The sequence below is a fragment of the Hevea brasiliensis genome, chromosome 7 (assembly GCF_030052815.1).
Source record: "Hevea brasiliensis isolate MT/VB/25A 57/8 chromosome 7, ASM3005281v1, whole genome shotgun sequence".
NCBI lineage: Eukaryota > Viridiplantae > Streptophyta > Magnoliopsida > Malpighiales > Euphorbiaceae > Hevea > Hevea brasiliensis.
In genome coordinates, this window is record NC_079499.1 from 80,324,753 (window position 1) to 80,342,344 (window position 17,592).

Here is a 17,592-nt window from a genome sequence, read left to right on the forward strand (position 1 = left end):
GTATATATCATAGGTATACCCCTATAATTTCCTTTTGATTTATTTTGTACCTATATGCATGGATATAAGGACATTGAGCAGTTTGTATTTAAAAGCATTGCATTGCTATCACATTTGAGTTTGTAACTATTTTGTATTTTACTTTGAGACTTATGAAAATGTAACTTTTGCAATATTTGGTCTATCATTATTTCCAATAAATGTTTACATGGAATTTTAACTATTCTCATACAGTTTTTCGCAAAAGAATTGATAAGATAAAAAGCTATTATTTATTTTAAAATCCTTTGTAGTATAACTAATGGGTTATCGGTAAGTGGAGTTCAGTAATTCATTAGGTAAGCTATGATTGCATCAAATTATATAGATATTTAAGGTTAACATGCATTACATTTTGTTAGCATTTAGTATCCATTTATGTTTATTTTTATGTGTCTTCATTATTATTTTAGAAAACATATTAATATAACTCAATTCATTGATTTTTATATTTTATCAGGTGTTTTTAGGTAGTTCTAGAATCAAAGACGAGTTTGGAAGAGATTTGGAGCTCAAAACATGAAGAATACAGAAAAATACCTCAAAACCCTAGAAAACAATCAAATTTGGCCTCAAGAGGGTAGTTATTGGTCTTGATCAAAGCATCGTTTCCTTCAAAATAGGTGTTTGGGTAGAGCCCCACAGTGTAAGAGTGCAAAAGGAAGCTTGAAGAAGTCAAGGGATTAAGCATTGTTGCTGATACAAAGCACACGGGTCATGTAAGCCAAGCCACAGACCCGTGTTACTTTCTGCCAAAAGAAAGCCGGATAGCCAATTGAGAAACAAAAGTGCACAGGCCGTGTAACTTGCCCCATGTAACTTCCTAGACCCCATGTAACTCTCTGAACTGAAGAAAACATGAAAAATAAAGTGGCAGAAAGTTACACAGGGCAGGGCCGTGTAACACTACACGGGCCGTGTAAAGCCCCCTGACAGCAATTCTGATGCAACTTTTCTTCGCTCCAACCCGACCCGGATGGACTCCGAATGCTTCTAGGAATCTGAAATTAGGGTTTTTACACCAGATATAAATAGAACAAGTCAAGAATTGAGGGAAAGGAGAGAATTTACATCCAAGAATAGAATTTACATTCAAGGGGAGTCGATTTACTTTCAAGGATGCACATCAACTTCAAGGGGGGCAAGGGAGAAATAAGATCTGCAAGATTGCTAAGGGATTTTCAGCTGAAGTTCCAAAAGTCCAAGGCTGCAACTCTCCTTTTGGGTTCTTTCACTCTATTTTCTTCTCATTTATTCTCTTTATCATTTTATATACTTGATTGTAAAGCTCACTATGGGTGAGTAGCTTCTTTATTCTAGGGTTAGGGTGTAACACTCAATTTCATTATGGATCTGGTTTGATTTTATTTAATACATTGGGTGTTTTATTCTTTGATTCAATCTTTTGTGATCTTAATGCATGCTATGTGTTGGCACCCACTTAGTATTGATTACAGATATTAATTGAAGGACTAAAAGGTGAAGACTAATATTAAAAAATCGGGATTTTGAACCTAGAAAATCTGACCTAGAGATAGGCTGATGACCTTTGTGGAGTTCCAAAATTAATCAAAGATCTTAAAGAGTTTTAATTAATTTAATCACCACGAAAGTAGGGTTTATGTTAATTAAAATATACCTTGAGTGCCTTGAGAGAGGACTTTAGATAACTTAGGATTAATTTCCATCAAAGTAATAATCTCCCATTTATTGAATGAATCAGATTGATCCTATAATTGATTGAAGTGTGAACCCCTAGCTCTAGAATGTTCCCGTCCATTTATATTTTAGTTTAGTTAATTATTTAGATTTTATTTCTTTTAATTTATATATAATCATTAATTTTCTACAATTTGATCGTCTAGATAATTAAAATCACTATAGTTTGGTACTCAACACAGTCCTCGTGGGAATGATACTCTACTCATCACTTTATTACTTGTTAGCGATCCATGCACTTGCGGTGGTTGCAAAACTAGCAAACATGCTACGGGAACATGTCATGCCTTACCAGGGATAAGGTGTGACATGTTTTAGTGGTATCAGAGCTTTGGTTTTTATATAAGTTTTGAAATTGCATGTTTGAATTTTTTTTTTTTATAAGTACAACTACTCAATTGTCATTACTTGATACATATAGTGCATTACATCATAAATATGGACTAATTGAGGAAAATCTCCTTGTGTTGGTTGTCTAGGAAGTAGGATTCTTTGTGTTTCGGTATGGAAGAAGGGGATCATATGGTAGAACAATCTGTAGCAGCTGAGGTACAGGGGGAAGCCCCAACTCCTCAGAATGCCAGTGGGTCAGCTGCACCCGTCCCGCCTATGCAATTTCCTGCTCAGTTCGCTCAGCAGATGGCTGCACTATTTCAGCAAATGGCCAGCAATATTCTAGTCCAAGATCCTATGCAAGCACCTCTAGTGAAACCACCACCTCTAGCCAGACAGTATGAAAAGTTAATGAAGTATGGGATGATAGAGTTCAAGGGTACAATAGACCCATGGGAAGCAGAACAATGGCTTGAGAGAATAGAGAAAGTATTCAAGAAATTAAACTGCACAGATGATCTGAAGTTTGAATGCTCCATTTCTTTGTTGTAAGGGGACACTTATGAATGGTGGAAGACCATTCCCCACAGCCTGGTAGAGCCTCCAGTTTTAACTGGGAAGATTTTCTGAGGGAGTTTAGACAGAAGTATGTTTCGGACATGTATGTGGATATGAAGCTACAAGAGTTCCTGAGTCTGAAGTAAGGTGATAGGACTGTGGCAGAGTACAAGAGGGAATTCTCTCGCCTGAGTCACTATATTGGGAGTTTACTCACCACTAGCAGAGACAGAAGCAAGCGCTTTGATGCCAGATTGAGGCCTATCTTACGAATGCAAGTGGTTGGGTTCCAACATGAGAACTTCTCAGAATTGATATCCCAAGCCTTGGAATTAGAGAGGATTGAGTTAAAAGGGGCTATTATAAAGGGAACAAAAGAAAAAGAGAAAAGTGGGAAGACTTCATGTCAGAGTTCAAGTAGCAATCCGAGTAAGAGAAAGAGCTTTGAGGGGCCAAGTAATAGAGGATCTAGTAGGGGAAGATTCTCAGGGCAGAGGCCACTTAGATCCAGACAATAGACATCTAGGGGCTCCTTTCCTACCCGTGCTTGTGAGACTTATAGCAGGACTCATGAAAGAGTATGTTATAAGGCCATAAGAGCCTGTTACAACTGTGGGGGAAGTGGACATTTTGCTAGAGATTACACTAGTGCTTGCAGGTCTGGGCTGCCTACCACCACTGAGGGATCTGTTCAAGGTTCTGCTTCCAGAGGACAACAGACTACTAGTAGAGGCCGAGGCAGGGGTAAAAGTAACACTTCTGGCAACCAGGGCACAATGAGCCAACCAGAGCAGAGTGGTGGATCAGCCAGGGTGTACACCATGCGCCAGAGGGAGGAAGCTGAGACATCAGATGTTGTGGCTGGTACTTTCTCTATCTTTGATAGAGATGTATATGTGTTGTTTAACCCTGGTTTACACATTCTTATTCTAGTGCCAGTATTGCATGCTCTGTTGCTATTCCTTGTGTGAAATTGGATTATGATATGCTAGTGAATAGTCCTTTAGGATAAGAGGTTAGGGTGAACAAATTGTATGAAGATTGTCCTTTGGTGATCCAAGGACATACATTCCTGTCAGACTTAATTGAAATGCCCTTCCGAGATTATGATATCATCTTGGGCATGGATTAGTTAGCCGGGCATGGATTAGTTAGCCGGGCATCACACCATAATCGATTGTAGACTGAAAACAATCACTTTTGGTCTTCCCAAGTATGTAAACGTAGTGATACAAGGAGAGAGGCAGTTATTGCCATCCAACATCATTTCAGCAGCACTTGCTAGAAAGATGATTAGAAAGGGATGTGAAGCTTATCTAGCTCATGTGATAGACACCCAGGTAGGGAGTCCAGATCTTAAAGATATTCCTACGGTATGGGTTTTTTCCGGATGTCTTTCCGGAAGAATTGCCGAGATTGCCTCTGGAAAGAGAGGTGCAGTTTGAAATTAAGACTATGCTTGGTGTGGAGCCAATCTCTATCACTCCTTATAGGATGGCACCTGCTGAGTTGAAAGAGTTAAAAGTGCAATTGCACGAATTGTTAGATAAGGGTTTCATCCACCCTAGCGTGTCACCTTGGGGAGCACCAGTCTTATTTGTGAAGAAGAAGGATGGTACTCTCCACCTATACATAGACTATAGACAGTTGAATAAGGTGATCATAAAGAATAGATATCCTCTGCCACGGATCGATGATTTGTTTGATCAGTTGAAGGATGCAACCGTATTCTCCAAAATTGACTTAAGATTGGGCTACTACCAGTTGAGGGGTGCAGGAGCAAAGTATTCCTAAAACTGCCTCTAGGACTCGGTATGGCCACTATGAGTTCTTTGTAATGCCGTTCGGGTTGACTAATGCTCCAGCTGCTTTTATGGGCCTGATGAACACTATCTTCAGGCCATATTTAGACCAGTTTGTTATGGTGTTCATTGATGATATTTTGGTGTACTCAAATAATGCAGAGGAACACGACAAGCACTTGAAGATAGTATTGCAAACTTTAAGGGAGAAGCAGTTGTATGCCAAACTATCGAAATGTGTGTTTTGGCTAAAGGAGATTACATTTTTGGGGCATATTGTATTTGCAGAGGGTATCTAGGTGGATCCTAGCAAAGTAGAAGCCATTCTTAATTGGAAGCCACCTAGAAATGTCACAGAAGTTCAAAGTTTCTTGGTTTATCCTGGTATTACTGAAGGTTTGTGAAGGGATTCTCCATGCTAGCATCTCCACTGACCAAGCTATTTAGGAAGAATGTAAAATTTCAGTGGACTGATTAGTGCCAGAAAATTTGTGATGAGTTAAAGAGGCGTTCAACTGAAGCTCCAGTCTTAACCTTGCCCACTTTGGGTAAGGAGTATACCATATACAATGATGCTTCTCATAACAGATTGGGTTGTGTGTTGATGCATGATAGGAATGTCATTGCCTATGCTTCATGCCAACTTAAACTGCATGAGAGGAATTATCCTACACATGACTTGGAGCTGGCATCCATTGTCTTTGCTTTGAAGATCTGGAGACATTACTTGTATGGGGAGAGATGTTATATATACACAGATCATAAAAGTTTGAAGTACTTGGGCACACAAAAGGAGTTGAATTTGATGCAGAGGAGATGGTTAGAGCTGATAAAAGATTATGATTGTTTGATATACTATCAGCCTGGAAAAGCTAATGTTGTAGCTGATGCTTTAAGTCGCAAGACTATAGTTGGTTTAAGGGTTTCTCCATTGTCCATGGTGCATGAGTTAAGGGCATTGCATGCTAATTTGGAGATTAATGAAGATGGGCAGATGGTAGCTACTTGACAAGTGAAGCCAAAGCTAGCAGAACAAATTAAAGCAGTTGCACAGAAGGATGATAAGTATGTGAAGTTGATGGAAGAGGCTCGAGATGGCAAAAAACAAGAATTATTAGTAAATGATGAGGGCTTGTTGTTATATAAGAGCAAAATGTGCATTCCTGAGAATGTTGAACTGAGGCAGACCATTTTAAAGGAAACACATGATTCACCTTTCGCAATGCACCCTGGTGGAACCAAAATGTATAGAAGTGTGAAAGAGCATTATTAGTGGAGAGGAATGAAAAAAAAAAGACATTGCAGAATATGTTGCAAAATGCCTAACTTCTCAGCAAGTAAAGGCAGAACACTAAGTGCCTGCAAGGTTGCTACAGCCATCGCCAATTCCTGAGTGGAAGTGGGTAAGAATCACTATGGATTTCGTGACAGGACTTTCACGTACACAAAGGAATCATGATGCAATTTGGGTTATTATTGATAGATTGACCAAGTCTACACACTTTTTGCCATTGAGGATGGATTACAGCCTGGAAAGTTTGGCCAAACTATACATTGATGATGTAGTGAGGTTACATGGAGTGCTAATGTCTATTGTGTCAGACAGAGACCCAAGGTTCACTTCTAGATTCTGGGGTAGTCTCCAAAAAGCCATAGGAACTAGATTGAACTTCAATACAACATTCCATCCACAGACAAATAGCCAATCTGAAAGGATCATTCAGATTTTGGAGGATATGCGTCGAGCTTGTGTGATTGAGTTTGAAGGGAGTTGGGACACACACTTGCCTTTAATTGAATTTGACTATAACAACAGTTATCAGTCAAGCATCAGGATGCCTCCATACGAAGCACTTTATGGCAAAAAGTGTAGAACTCCCTTGTGTTGGGATGAAGTTATAACACCCCTCACCCTTATATAGTGTAGCTGAGCAAGGCGTGCTACACGACGTGCCGGAGCACCTAGTTTATGATTATCTCATTTTTTGAACTCAATTTGATTTAATAAGTCTTTATGTGATATTCATAACATACTGGTTCTCTATTCATACTTTAATAAAATCAGTGTTTCAAAAATGGTAATAAAAATCTAGCAAGGTGCCGTCTGTATTTTGAACAAACTACTCTTCTAAACCTGTTAAAAACAGTTCAATATGATAATCTCAACCTTCCAAATAATTTTTCAGTCTCAAAATTTCATAGTTTCAAAATAGAATCGATCATAATTTACATTCATCCAAATACTCTCCATAGGAGTTTAATATGTATAAATTATTACAAACCTTAAAGTTTAGAATATATAAAATTACATAACAAAATGTCAAAATACAATTGATAGTCATTACACAAGATCCTAAGTCCTACCATGTATGTAGCGTAGTGCAGATAACTCTGGACTCCTGTGCAGATCTGATGTCTCACCCGGTCATAGGTCTACTGGGCTCCCCAGCTGTGTTTCCAATACCTACACGTAGCAAAAGCAACACGATAAGCAATTCTACTTAGTGGTGCCAAATATAAAGAAATATACACTAAAATAAAATAAATGAATTATTTATGAATTTATGACATCGATATTCTTTGCAGTTTCTATTTATATTTTTATTTGCTAGCATTTTAATTTTTGCTAATTTTGGTGGTGCTATATGTCAGAAGACTGGATTTAGCTATTTGAATTTAATAGTGCTTAAATTAACTGCCCGTGTAGCCTATACACTGACTAGACTAGATAAACAGATATACTAGCACTGGGTACCTAGTACCTCGAGCCGTCACATCATCGGTCACAAAGTGTCTCCCAGTGTGCAAACAGTGTGGCTAAAAAGCCATATAATCAATCTGGTGATAAGCCAAGTATAATAACACAATACGTATAGCCATAGGCTATTAAAGTCATAGTGTGGCATAATATGCCGTAAAAGTACAGTATGGCATAAAGTAATTTATAGAATAGCTGTCAAAATCCTATTGGCATGCCAACCTATCCAAACTAGTCAACTAGGCAAACTAGGACACATTACAAATCAATTGTTTAATTCTTCATTTTTTTGAGTTTACTAGTTATCATGTAATTCACAAGTCAATGTAAATGTTGACCTTTCTAGGTAATATGGATAAGTTGATTCTAGCATCAACATGTCACAAATTTTAATTCAATATGCTGCCAATATAGTGCAATTTACCATTTTTACAAGTTGACAATCATTGCCAAATTACTTCAAGCATCATTGTATGTAAATGTCAAATTTTCAGTTTTAGTGTGCTAGATTGGTCTAGCTTAATGTCCTATTTCTCTTGGATTTTGGCTTCTGGTCAAAGAAGCAAAATTGTAGCTCTATGTCTTATTGAAATTTTGACACAAATTTCAGGTCATTATGAGTTGTATAGACCAAGATATGGTCAATTTACTAAAGTTGGACATATTGCACCTTTAGTGCTAAAATTTGGTCAATTTTAGGTCACCTTTAGTTCTGGCAGTTTTGGTACCTGAACTTGTGCAAGCAATTTGACTTGATTCTGGCCATTTCTGGGCTTTGGTGTTTTCATAAGAATTGTAGCTCTATGTCTAAGATATCCATGGTAAAAATTTTAGGTCATTTGGACTTGTTTTGAGTGATTTATGGTCATCTTAGTGACTACTGTTCATATGGTCAAAAATCTGGATTTGCAAGGTTGCAATTCTAGATTTGGTCATTTTTAAGGTCAGTTTTTAGGCAGAATTTTGGCAACATTTCTGCATGAAAGTTGGCCTATTTTGTGTCTAGTTCACCTCCCATTGGCCTCATACCAATTGGGTTCACAATTTTACACTTATAACCTCATTTAGGTACTGCTAACAACACTTAACCCGCACATGAAAATTACACTTTCAATTTGATAATCCTCCTCCTTGCAACACTTCAATATTCAATCATGGCATTTCTACATATATTGAACAAAATTCTAGCAAAGTATTTTGGGCAGAACACTCAAGTGCTTAATGCACACAATACCATTAAAGTTTAACATTTACTTCCACCGAAATTCAATATACCTCAACACCTATATTACACATACACTTCCATGGCAACTACACATGCTACCCACAATTCAATACCATCATATTTCATCAATAAATTTCATAAACTCACACACAAATTCATGAGATTTAAGGCTGCCAAACATGGTAGTTTACTAAAGCATCAAAGTCCCATTTTTAAACCCTTAATTCAAGCACTAACATACACATACTTGGATATTAACTCACTACAACTTTCATTTGAGTTAATCAACCTTAATTCTCATCCATTAGAGGTAAGAAAAATTCAAACACATCAAGCTTTCACGGCTGCCGAAAATGAATAAATTCATAACTCAATATTTTCTTCCATTCTCTTCACCAATTTACTCACCTCAACCTAAACATAAAGTTTACTAAAGCAAGGGAGAGGATTTGGACACTTACCACTTTTGGAGCTTGTTAAAAACTTGATACTTTCTCTCTTTTTTGCTGCCTATGTATTGCCCATGATGTGTAGACCAAGTTTAATGAAGAAACTTGTAGGAAATCATGGCTTGATCATACACCAATGGAGCTTTGCATGGGCGGCAATGGTGGAAATGGGAGGATCAATTTCGGCAAGTGAGAGTGAGGTTGAAGATGAAGTTGTTAGTGGGAAAGGAAATCTCTCCTTAAGTGGTTTATGTGGTCCCATTAATCCTCCACTAAGTTCCACTTATTTTAGTTTACTAATTTAATAAGTAAACTTAGTAATATTTCAATTAACGCCCCCAAACTTCATTTAATTACATGGTGTGTAAACTTTCTTATTTTCATGGCATTTCCAAAGGATAATATCATTTATTTTTAATGGACATTGAGGTCAAAAGGCAACTCTAGGTGTCAAATGACCAAAATGCCCTTCTTCGGGTTGTATTCCTAATTTTTCGATAACATCGATTTTTGTTTATTTCTCGATTTTTTGTTTTTCTTTGTACTAATTTATTAATTTTTTTTTTAACATTTCTAGTGTCAATTATATTTCAATAAACTTTTAATTATGTCTCGAAATTTAATTCCGAGGGTTTCCCGCAGTCCTGGGGTCAGCAATTGCCTAAACCGTAACTTCCCGGTGCGGTCACCCATCGCTATGGTGCTGGCTTGATTAACTTAGTTTCATTTCCTCTCTTTTATTTTTCTTTAATTTTTCTTTTTTATTTATTTCATCATTATATGTCTGTTCACTATCACCGAAGTGTAATTCCAAACATCCTGACTTGCCCGGACTGACATTAGGTCATCGGAGCAACAGAATATACAGAACACGTACAGGGAGGATGTTACAACTCTTCCCCTCTAAATAAAAATTTTGTCCTCGAAATTTACCTGATGCGAAGAGCTGAGGGAACTGTTACCTCATTGTTTCCTCGCTCTCCCATGTTGCCTCTTTCATGTTGTGGTGCCTCCATAGGATTTTCACTAGTGGAATTGTTTTGTTTCTAAGCTCTTTTACCTATCGTGCCAAGATCTTAATTGGTTCTTCTTCATATGCTAGGTCAGTTTGTACAACAATTTATTCTGCTGAGATGATATGTGAAGGATCTGATCTATATCTTCTGAGCATCGAGACATGGAACACATTATGTATCTTGTCTAGCTCAGGTGGTAAGGTTAATCTGTGGGCTACTAGTCCCACACGTTCAATAACTTCATATGGGCCAATGAACCTAAGCCTTAATTTTTCCTTTTTCTTGAATCTCAACACTTTCTTCCACAATGATACTTTGAGAAATACCTTCTCGCCAACTTCATACTCAATGTGCTTTCTTTTTAAATCAGCATAAGATTTATGTTGGTCTGAGGCAACTTTCAGATCGTCCTTTATCAGTTTCACCTTTTCCTCTGTCTGTTTTACCAGGTCTGGCCCCACTAGCTTATCTTCACCCAATTTAGTCCAACATACAGGTGTTCTGCATTTTCCCCCATACAGTGCTTCATAAGGTGCCATTTGTATGCTACCTTGGTAGCTATTGTTGTATGCAAATTTTGCTAGTGGAAGATATCTGTCCCAGCTTCCCTCAAACTTAATAACACAACTCCTCAGCATATCCTCGAGGACCTATCACATATATTCAGTTATTATTATCATCATCAGTTTATTGTTTGCAATAACTCAATGAGTTTCAAATTTTATCTGGATTATTCTTTCCGACTATCCACCCATCTGAGGATGAAAAACCGTACTAAAATGGAGTTGTGTGCCCAAGGATTCTTGTAATTTCTTCCAAAATCTAGATGTAAACCTCGGGTCTCTATTAGATAAAATGGAAAGTGAAATTCCATATAGTCTAACTATCTCACTGATATACAATTCTGCTAGCTTTTCCAGTGAGTGGTCAGTTCTGACTGGCAGAAAATGTGCTGATTTGGTCAACCTATCCACAATCACCCATACTACATCATCCTTCTTCTGAGTGAGAGGTAGACCACTGACAAAGTCCATAGTGACTCGGTCCCATTTCCATTCAGGTATGTTTATGGGCTGTAACAAACCTGATGGAACTTGATGTTTTGCTTTGACTTGCTGACATGTCAAGCATCTAGTTACATAGTCAGCTATGTCCTTCTTCATACCTGGCCACCAGTATCGAAGTTTTAGGTCATGGTACATTTTTGTGCTTTCTGGGTGCATAGCATACACACTGTTATGTGCTTCTCTCAGAATACTGGTTTTCAACTCTTTATCATCCGGTACACATACTCTTTCTTTATAGTACAGGCACCCATTTGCTTTCAGTTCACATTCAGTTTTCTTTCTCTTAGTGATTTTGCTCATAACAGCCATTAATTTCTCATTTGTCTTCTGCCCATCCTGTATCTATTGTAACAGATTCGACTTCACTTGCAACTCAGCCAAAATAACTCCGTCATGAGTTAAGGACAGTTGGGCATTCAGAGATCTTAATGCTACAATAGATTTTCTGCTTAAGGCATCAGCGACTACGTTTGCCTTCTCAGGGTGGTAGTCAATCACACAATCATAATCTTTCAGGAACTCAATCCATCACCTCTATCTCAAATTAAAATCCTTCTGGGTTGGCAAATACTTCAGACTCTTATGGTCTGTGTATATGTAGCATTTTTCTCCATACAAGTAATGCCCCCATATCTTCAATACGAAGATAATTGCTGTTAACTCTGAATCATGAGTAGGTTAATTCTTTTCATGTGGCCTTAACTGCTTGAAAGCATATGTGACCACTTTCCCTTCTTGCATGAGTACACACCCTAACCCACTATGTGAGGCATCACTGTAGACTATGAAGTCTTTTCCAAACATTGATCGTGTTAACACTGGTGCCTCTATCAACATAGCCTCTAGCCTCTCAAAACTGGCTTGACACTTATCATTCTAGTCAAATTTCATATTCTTGTGTAGTAATTTGGTCATTGGAGCAGCTATTAAGGAAAATCCCTTTACAAATCTTCTATAATATCCAGCTAAGAAAGGGCGTGAAATTGAACTAGAAAAGATGAAAATGGAGGAGAGAAAGCTCTCCATATGGTTCGGCCATGGGAGAAGGGTGAAGAAGAAGATAGGCTTTTTTTAACTTTTGTCTCATTTAATATTCTTTCTTATCCCTTAATAGTTATTTGTTACGCTCCCATTGGTTGCCACTTTTTATGATGTCATTATGACATCATGCTCATGCAATATATTTTATTTCTTTTTTTCTTTTCTTTTCTTTTCTTTTCCCATTTCTCTACATAATTTCACAATTTAATTTATTTTATCTATTTTAATCTCTCTCATTTTAATTAACATTTAGATCAAAATTCAACTCTGGGGTTGAAATGACCAAAATGTCTTTCGTTATGCTTATCAGGTTATTTTTGGTCTATACTGATTAACTAATTTTCTTGAATTTCTTTGACATCTTTAATGTCATTTATACCTCAGTAACCCTTCAATTAAGTACCAAAAATTATTTCAAAAGGTTTCTCACGGGTCTGGAGTCAGCAACTATCTTTACAGTCGCTTCTCAGTACAGTCACCTATCGCCTGAACCTCGGCTCATTTAACTGAGTAGTAGTTTACTTCTTTTACTTTTCTTTAATTTTACTTGGTCTATATTCAATCAATTTATGTTTCCTTACTATAGTTTGTGTTTGGTTCCAGACATCCTGGCTGTCCGAATAGACATTACTCATCGAAACAGTATAATGTATGAACTACCTAAAGTGAGGGCATTACAATTCTCTCCCTCTAATAAAAATTTTGTCCTCAAAATTTACCCAGTGTAAATAGTAGAGGAATTACTATTTCTTTAGTCTATCTTACTATTTCTGGTTTTAGGATCTTGTTCTCAACTAATTCTACACCTATCTTCTCTCATCTCATTTACAAGGTCTATTAATACATATACTAAAGCATTATAAAAGAAAATATACCTCTGCTAACATCTGCTAGATCTGGTTCCTCTAAAACCATAGCATATACTCGAGGTGCCACTTGGGCCTTGGGCAGCTTAATAGTCTCAGAAGCCAGTCTCTGTGAGGTACTCGTCACCTCTGGCCTCGTGGGTCGTTTACCCCTCTGGGCTACAAGGGCCGATCTCTCGATCGGTGGTAGAACAATGGAAGCACCCCTCTATGGGTAATCTCTCAAAAGGTGATCCGTAGATCCACATCTAAAACATCCTCCAATCAATAATCGCCACTCTCTTCTGTGCCTCCACCTACAGTGAATACACTCTAACACTGGGGCCGATCCCCTATTTACTATGCCAGGAGAACTAGCCATAGACACTCTAGACTGGCCTTTCTAGCCCATGGACTTCTTACTACTAGTAGCCAATGCACTAGACTGGCCCGGTCCAGGACCCCTCTTACGTAGCCTATCTCTTCGAGTTTACTCATTATTTCGTACTCTCTCTACATTAAGAGCTGTAGCCACTAACTGTGAGAAGTCTGTATACCCATGTGCCATCACCAAAAGTCTAATATTATCATTTAATCCATCCTCGAACCTATGGCGCCAATCTATCTCTGTAGGCATTATCTCCCGAGCATATCTACCTAGCCTCATAAACTCCCTCTCGTACTCAAAGACCACCAACTATCTCTGTCTCAATGTCAAAAACTCTCTCCTTCTGGCTTCTAAATACATGTGACTAATATACTTCTTCTTGAACACAGCCAAGAAGAAGTCCTAGTAAACGCTATCGGCTGTACCGCTCTGGGCACCGTATCCCACCACTGGTAGGCTTTGTCCTGTAGTAACGACAGAGCACACTCTAACTGCTGCTCTGGTGTACATTGTAACTACTTCAATACTCTCTCAGTCCACTCTAGCCAATGCTTAGCAACGGCTAGGTCATCCTCCTTTTTACCCATAAAATCAACGGCCCCATATTTTCTTAACTTCTCTAGTGGGGATTGTTGCATAGGTTATGGCTGTGGCTGTGGAATGGCTCCGGCAACCTGGCGGAGCATCTGAGTCATCTGCTCCAAAAATGCCTGCTGCGCTCTACCCGCAGCACCATGTGATGACTCCTCTCTCTTGTCTTGCCCCTGATTGTGAACAAGTGCATGACTACCAATCTCCTCCTCCTCAGATCTATAAGAGCCTTCCTCAGAAGGATCGGACTCCATCAATCCTATAAAATAAATAAGAATAAATCTGCATTATTGTCACCTTAACTCCTATATAAAGGCTCATGCATGTTATGCACACTATATCTTTCTATCTATCTATGCCTAGGAATGCCTAAACCTTTGCTCTGATACTAATAAATGTAACACCCCCCACCAGTCTATAATGTAGCCGAGCAAGGCGTGCTACATTTGGTGTTGGAGCACCCTATCCTGTCTTTTCATGTACAATATTAATTTAATTATATTAGCTTAATTGTGTAAAATATTTTTTTTATATCACATCTTATTTTGTAGAGACCTAGACACAGTCTCCTTTGTTTTTATTAGTGCATGGTGACTTCCATTATTTACCTATTAAAAACTATTTATATCCATTTCATATATCCATTCATCACATCATTTCTCATTACTTATGTCCATTTTTTAGAAATAAATTTCATCTCATTCATATAAAGTTTACATACAATAATGCACACTCATATACAATCCAAAATTTTAATTACATGTCCTAAAACAATTTACAACATTTACTTATATACAATAATCAAAATGCAATACCTAATACATACATGAGCCCTACCAAAATAACTGATGAGGTGATCGACACTTCAGCAAATCTGATCAACTCTCTATTTGCGCCCTACTGCTACTGTTGTTGCTGATGCTACTCTCCAGTACCTACGCGATAGAAAAACCAATGCGCTAAGCATAACGCTTAGTAGTGCATAAATTGAAATATTTATTCCACGTATAACTTTATAAAGAAATATAGATTTCATGAGTTTATAATCTTTTACATGTTTATAGAACTTTGGAAGCAATTACTAATCAAGATCTTTTCTGTTCATTTATTCCATGTTCAGTTTTATTACTCATATTTGTGATATCTTCATATAATTATTTAAAATTTAAGGTTTATTACTGATATTTGTGCCCAAGTAACCTATAACAAACTATAAAGACTGGATACATGAGAGTATACTAGTTAAACATCCATATGTCTAACATGTATACATCTGTCATGTCAGGCACAAGGCTATTGGGCAGGCATAAAGCCAGAAATAAAATCAGGTACAATGGCCAATGGGTAGGCATAAAGCCAGTAAAACAACCATCTTAGACATATATTGTCTATCAATGATTATTCCTGTGGACAGTACTACAATCTATAGTCCCTAATTGGTATATAATCGATTCATGATTTATAAATAAGTGTAGGTATACTTTGGGCAAATTAATGTTATTAAGTATTTATAGTTTTATATTATGTGCTAGTTGTATTTAATAACATTTTCATATTACTTATGATGGGAACATAAGTCCCACATGCATATTCATGTCACTTTTATGTTTAACAATTCATTTTGATTAACTTCATATCATATAACAAGTCATTTTATGAACCTTTCTCAAGGTCCAGATTTGATGTCTTAAGTTCACCTAACAAATTGGTCAAGGTGTGGCCATTGTTTGGCCACACTTCCTTCATAGAAGTTGTTCCTCTATGTCTTGTCTTTGTTTTCCTTTTTGATTCATGTCATTTGCAGTTTTATAACTCAAGTTATGGTCAAATAACCACAATTGGTTCATGGTCTCTTTCTGGGTCTAGATTCGGGCAGATTCAGGAGTCCATCTTTCCCAAATTATTTGGACATGTCACAGTCACCTTTAGACCAAATGTTCTTCATAAAAGTTGTTATGCTATGTCTTTTGATCACTCATAATTTTGAATTACAATTTCTCAGTTTTATAGAATTAGTTATAACCAATTAACTGGCCTGGACTCAGATACCCTATATCTACAGGATTCCAGGTTCAAGTTAGTGGCTTTGACTCCCATTTTAGGGTTCTTACACTCAAATTTTGATAAAAGTGTTTAAATCAAAGTTGAATCCCTATCTCTTAGGTTTCCAAAATAGTTTGGCTCATCCCATTTGGGATTTCCTAATGGGAGATATGCTATAAAAACTATTCTAGGGTCAAGTGGTGGTTTAGTCAAATTCCAAGTTTTGATGTGCTGACTTGTTCTAAAAATTTAGCCTAGTTCCCTTGGGTTATGGGTTCTGGTCAAAACATCAATATTGTAAATCTATTCTTATAAAAATTGTGGCACTAGTTTCATTGCATTTACAATTTTTTGGACCAAGTTACAGCCTTTTTGCCAAAACTGGTCAGGTATTCCTAAGTCCAGAATTTCTGGGTAGTTTGGTTATAGATAGTTTTGTTGACCTAACTTGTGCTAACAATTTGACTTGGCTAGAGGCATTTTTGAGCTCTAGGTTCTTCATAAAAGTTGTATTCCTATGTCTAATCTTTCCAATGGTATAAAATTCATGTCATTTGGACCTTTCTAGAGGGAGTTATAACTAAATGAATGTGTATTGTTCATTTGGTCATTTTTCTACGTTTAGTGTATGGTCAGCCAGATTGGAATAGTAATTTGGTCAAGTTTTGGATAGAATTTGGGCATGGTTTCTTCATGAAAAATGGAGTGTTTTGAGTCTGGTTTCACTTCTAAGTGGCCTCATACCAATTAGAGCCACACAATTTCAGTTATAAGTCAAAATCAAACTGGACTCATTGAGTCCCACAACCAGCACAAGAAAGCACTCCCAATTTTCAATTTTCTCTAACTCCCAAGCTACACATGGAATTCATGGCACTTCTATAAGCAACAATTCATCTCAATTAGGTCAATTTCAAGCCTAAGAAAAAATCCTCAATTCATGATCACAAACCCTAATTTCAAAGTTTCAATCTCATGCATTCATCCATGCAAATCAATTTCTACTACTTTAAACTTCATTAATCAACTTCACTAATCAAATCAAAACCATCAATTCCTCACACTTTCCATGGCTGCTGAAATTAGGGTTTTCCCCTACTCATGGTATTCGTTTTAATTTCATGGAAATTTACTTCAATTTACCATACTAATCATACTTAGAGAAGGAAAGAAATGTGTTTAGTGCACTAACCCTTTGTGAACACTTCTTGGACTTGTGAAACTCAAATTTTTCTTCACTTCTTGGTAGCCACAATCTTCCTTATAATGTAGGTACAATTTTCAATGAAGGGAGCTTAGGGTTTTATGGTGCGAAAGGGTGGAAAATTGAGCTAGGAAAGATGAAAATGGAGCAGAGAAAGCTCTCCATATGGTTCAGCCATGGGAGAAGGGTGAAGAAGAAGATAGGCTTTTATTAATTTTTGTCTCATTTAATATTCTTTCTTATCCCTTAATAGTTATTTGTTAAGCTCCCATTGGTTACCACTTTTTATGATGTCATTATGACATCATGCTCATGCAATATATTTTATTTCTTTTTTTTTCTTTCTTTTTTTCTTTTCCCATTTTTATACATAATTTCACAATTTAATTTTTTTTATATGTTTTAATCTCTCTCATTTTAATTAACATTTAGGTCAAAATTTAACTCTGGGGTTGAAATGACCAAAATGTCCTTCGTTATGCTTATCGGGTTATTTTTGGTCTATACCGATTAA